We start from the raw sequence: 5,636 nt of genomic DNA, 5'->3' as shown, positions 1-5,636 counted from the left end.
TTTTTAAAGAATGCGTTGTTGTAGAAACTTCAAAACAAGCTCATTCGATTGGAAATTCAAAGGGCTATTGCCCTTTTTAAAAATTGAAAGGGATTGGAGGGCAACTAGCCCCTTCCCACGCACATCATTCCCCAAACAACTCCAATCAAAATTTTGAGATAGCCATTTTGTTCAGCGTAGTTGATTTCCAGATAGAAAATATGTTTTTTAGGAGGACACTCCCCAACAACCCTCAGGGCAAGAGTTTTACGTTATGCCCTGGGAACATATAAGGATTCATAAGAAGGCGTTGTCGTAGAAACTTCAAAACAGTCTCATTCGATTGGAAATTCAAAGGGCTAGTTTCCTTCTTAATAGTAGAAAGTGATTGGAGGGGAAAAATCCCCCCACGCCCATCATTCCCCCAAACACATCCAATCAAAATTGTTAAATAGCCTTTTTTTCAGCTTAGTTGATTTCCAGATGGGAAATATGTTTTTAAGGAGGACACACCCCCGCAACCCTCAGAACAAAAGTTTTAAGTTACGCCCTGGGGGCATATAAGATTTTTTAAAGAAGGCATTGTTGTAGAAACTTCAAAACAAGCTCATTCGATTGGAAATTCAAAGGGCTATTGCCCTTTTTAAAAATTGAAAGGGATTGGAGGGCAACTAGCCCCTTCCCACGCCCATCATTCCCCAAACACATCCAATCAAAATTTTGAGATAGCCATTTTGTTCAGCGTAGTTGATTTCCAAATAGAAAATATGTTTTTAGGAGGACACTCCCCAACAACCCTAAGGGCAAGGGTTTTAAGTTATGTCCTGGGGGCATATAAGGATTTATAAGAAGGCGTTGTCGTAGAAACTTCAAAACAGGCTCATTCGATTGGATATTCAAAGGGCTAGTTCCCTTCTTAGTAGTAGAAAGTGATTGGGGGGAACAAGTCCCTCCCCCACGTCCCTCATTTCCCCAACCACATCCAATCAAAATTTTGATATAGCTTTTTTGTTCAGCGTAGTTGATTTCCAGATAGAAAATGTGTTTTTCAGGAGGACACTCCCCCACAACCCTCAAGGCAAGGGTTTTATGTTATGCCCTGGGGGCATATAAGGTTTTTACAGAAGGTGTTGTCGCAGAAACTTCAAAAAGGCTCATTCGATTGAAATTCAAAGGGCTAGTGCCCTTTTAATGGTCCAAAGGGATTAGAGGTTCAACTAGCCCCCTCCCCCTCCACGCCCATCTTTCCCCAAAACACATCTAAACAAAATTGTGAGATAGCCATTTTGTTCAACGTAGTTGGTTTCCAGATAGAAAATAGGTTTTTGGGGAGGACACTCCTTTACAACCCTCAGAGCAAGGGTTTTAAGCTATGCCCGGGGGACATATAAGGCTTTTATAGGAGGCGTTGTCGTAGAAACTTCAAAACAGGCTCATTCGATTGGAAATTCAAAGGGCTAGTGCTCTTTTTAATAGTCGAAAGTGATTGGAGGCCTACAAGCCCCTCTCCCCTACACCCATCAATCCCCCAAACAGATCAAATTAAAATTTTGAGATAGGCATTTTGTTAGCATAGCTGATTTCCAGATAGAAAATATCTTTTTGAGGTGGACACTCCCCCACAACCCTCGGGGCAAGGGTTTTAAGTTATGCCCTAGGGGCATATAGAGTTGTTATATAAGACGTTGTCGTAGAAACTTCAAAACAGGCTCCTTCGACTGGAAATTCAAAAGGCGCTTGCCCTTTTTAATAGTCGAAAGTGATTGGAGAAAAACTAGCCCCCCCCACGCCCATCAGTCCCCCAAACACATCCAATCAAAATTGTTAAATAGCCTTTTTGTTCAGCTTAGTTGATTTCCAGATAGAAAATATGTTTTTAAGGAGGACACTCCCCCGCAACCCTCAGGACAAAAGTTTTAAGTTACGCCCTGGGGGCATATAAGATTTTTTAAAGAAGGCGTTGTTGTAGAAACTTCAAAACAAGCTCATTCGATTGGAAATTCAAAGGGCTATTGCCCTTTTTAAAAATTGAAAGGGATTGGAGGGCAACTAGCCCCTTCCCACGCCCATCATTCCCCAAACAAATCCAATCAAAATTTTGAGATAGCCATTTTGTTCAACTTAGTTGGTTTCCAGATAGAAAATATGTTTTTTTTAGGAGGACACTCCCCAACAACCCTCAGGGCATGGGTTTTATGGGCATGGGTTATGCCCTGGGGGCGTATAAGGATTTATAAGAAGGCGTTGTCGTAGAAACTTCAAAACAGGCTCATTCGATTGGAAATTCAAAGGGCTAGTTCCCTTCTTAGTAGTAGAAAGTGATTGGAGGGGAACAAGCCCCTCCCCCACTTCCATCATTTCCCCAACCACATCCAATCAAAATTTTGATATAGCTATTTTGTCCAGCGTAGTTGATTTCCAGATATAAAATATGTTTTTTTAGGAGGACATTCCCCAACAACCCTCAGGGCAAGGGTTTTAAGTTATGTCCCGGGGTATATAAGGTTTTTTATAGAAGGTGTAGTCATACAAACTTCAAAAGGGGCTCATTTGATTGGAAATTCAAACGGCTAGTACCCTTTTTGATAGTTGAAACTGATTTAAGGGTAACTAGCCCCCCTCCACGTCAATCATTCACCAAAACATATCCAATCAAAATTTTGAGATAGCCAGTCTGTTTAGCGTAGGCTAGTTGATTTCCAGATAGAAAATATGTTTTTAAGAAGGACACTCCCCTACAACTCTCAATTCAGGGATTATAAGTTATGCCCTGGGCGCATATAAGGTTATTATAGAAATTGTTTTTGTAGAAACGTTAAAAGGGCTAATTCGATTGGAAATTCAAGGGCTAGTGCCCTTTTTAATAGTCGAAAGTGATAAGTAACATTTTTGTTGTTGTTGTTGTTTAGACCAGGGCACTTCATGTCGAAGGAGTTGCTGCGGGAACTTCGAAAGGGGCTCATTCGATTGAAAATACAAAGGGTAGATGTGCTTTTTAATAGTCGAAAGTGTTTGGAGGGCAACTAATCTGCCTTCCACTCCCACCCTCCCATTGGCCCATTATGTTTAAAAACTAAGTGTTGCCTTAAGATTAAATCAAAATGTATTAAGATAATGCTAATTCCCAGTAAGACATCTCAGTAGTATCCCAAGAACGACTGAGGGTATTATGTTCAAACTTTCGGGGCTACTTCTGCTCTTAAAATTTAACCAAATCAAAATAATGTAAGTGTATCCAAGCTATCAAAGAAAGTAAGCAGATTTTTTTGCGAATTGTATCAATTTTTCCATTTCAGGTGAACAAGAGGAGGTATGAAACTAAGTTCAACAGTACTATTTGTGTCCAGATTTTAAAATGGTGTATCTTGTTAAAAAATTTTGAAAATTTTTCTCCAGCATACAAATAGAAGGCCAATATTTAAAGTCTTAAAAAACGAAAAAATTTAAAGTGCTATTTTCTTTTTCCCTGAAAAGACTATGTCAATATAAAACGAACAGAAATTAATTAAAAAAACATTTTCCACAACATAAGTTTTACAAAGAAAAGTAAAGAACTCTATTAAACAAAAAATTAGCAAAAATAAAATCAAACAATCTACCAAGCTCAAAACTACCACAAATCAACATCGATAAGTAAATGAAACCCAAAACGAACAGAAATTACAATAAATAACAGAGTCAAACTCAAAACGAGCAGAAATTAACATAAGATGGGCGCAAAACCCCTATGCCTTCCCAAGACCAGAACAAAATTTGCACTTTACTGATAAAATACAAATGAATGTGCATTGTCAGTCTAATATAACATCTACTGATATTTAGTAATCAAAATGTTAAAATTATTTGATTTCCTAAAGCTATAAAAGTAAAAAGTAAGCACTATGTGTTTACTAATTCTGCTAGTGGTACTACCACCGTGACTTCTATCATTTTTACTGCTAGGACTATCAATACTGAGGCTAAGGATTTTAAGGTATAATTCTCAAAAAATGATACGGCACACTTTAGACTAAATCAAAATTGGCAAGAGGGTGTATCAACGATATCGCTCAAGGCTTTTAGAGCATCAAGTTGAACATTTTTTGGGTAAATTGATGAGACCGCTGAGCTAACCAAAAGACACTATGTCCACAAGATTGCTACTGTTACTACTAAGGCCAGGACTACAAGAGTGAATCTTTCAGGAAACGTAAGAGACGTTGAGTTAAATCAAAACAAACTATTGGCATCCAAATTATCAATGTTACCAAGATTATCAATTTTGAAAGAGAATTTAAACTAATACAAAGCGTGACCGTGGCTGCTTGTGACTGTGACTAATTAGGACTGTGACTGCTTGGTACTTTCTCTTTTGCTACTTGTGACTGTGACCGTGCATATATATGACTTTGACAACTTGCAACTGGGTTTGAACGTAACTGTAGTAAAAATTACTTGAAACTAGAATGTAACTTCACAGACTGCAACTACTTTAACTGTGGCAATTTGTAATTTCATCCACAACGACTATTTGTGACTGTTACTATGACTGCAGCTACGTGTTACTGTGACTGCTTTTGACTCTGGCCACTAGTGACTTTAATGACTTGTGACTATGACTAGAACTGCTTACAACTTTGACTTTTTGTGACTGTGACTGAATCTCTATGAATATGACTACTTGTGACTGTGTCAAATTGCGAATCTGACTGCAACACTTTGTGGTTATGAGTGTCACTCCTTGCTGCATTTTTAATTGCTTGTGATTGTAACTACATTACTTGCTATTGCGACTATTTGTATTTACAGGTGCTTAAACTATGAGTGTGACTGCTTGTGACAGCAATAATGTGTGACAGCAACAACTTGCAATTGTGAACACTCACAGCTACGACTCTGATTACTTATTACTGTTACTACTTGTGACTTTAACTACTCTCAATGGCAGATGCAGCAAATAGTAACCGTAACTACCCAAAATTGCGATTACTTGTGGCTTCAAACACTTGCGGCTGTGATTACTGATTGCAACCGAAACTTCTTTTTGTATTTATATATATATTATATATATATATATATATATATATATATATATATATATATATATATATATATATATATATATATATATATATATATATATATATATATATATATATATATATATATATATATATATATATATATATATATATATATATATAAAAAAAAAAAATAACAACTATACCCAAAATAAAAAAAAAAAAATAAAAAAAAAAAAAAAAAATAAAAAAAAAAAAAAAAAAAAAAAAAAAAAAAAATAAAATATATTTATTATATATTATAAAAAAAATTTAAAAAATAAAAATATAAATATAATAAAATAAATTAAAAAAAAAAAAATATAACTACGTATATATAATCAATACTCAAAAAAAAAAAAAAAAAAATATATATATGTATGTATATATATATCTTTTGACTGAAGACATAACTTGCAGCAGTAAACCATAGAGATGGGAGTCTATTGCACAATATGCGCGGAGTGCCGTGGAAGAAAACTGTCGGATATGCGAAAAGGAACAAGTGAGCAGTGGATCAGCGAAAAAACCTTGGGAACTAATGAATGACCGAAAGAAGCCAAAATCATGTTGAAATCATGCGAGAATGAGTCCACTGTCGAGTGAAATATATATATA

This window comes from Artemia sp. Qi Xiang Cuo, chromosome 20, assembly GCF_049724085.1.
Source record: "Artemia sp. Qi Xiang Cuo chromosome 20, ASM4972408v1, whole genome shotgun sequence".
Lineage (NCBI taxonomy): Eukaryota > Metazoa > Arthropoda > Branchiopoda > Anostraca > Artemiidae > Artemia > Artemia sp. Qi Xiang Cuo.
The sequence above is the reverse complement of the archived record's forward strand: the minus strand, read 5'-3'. Positions refer to the sequence as shown.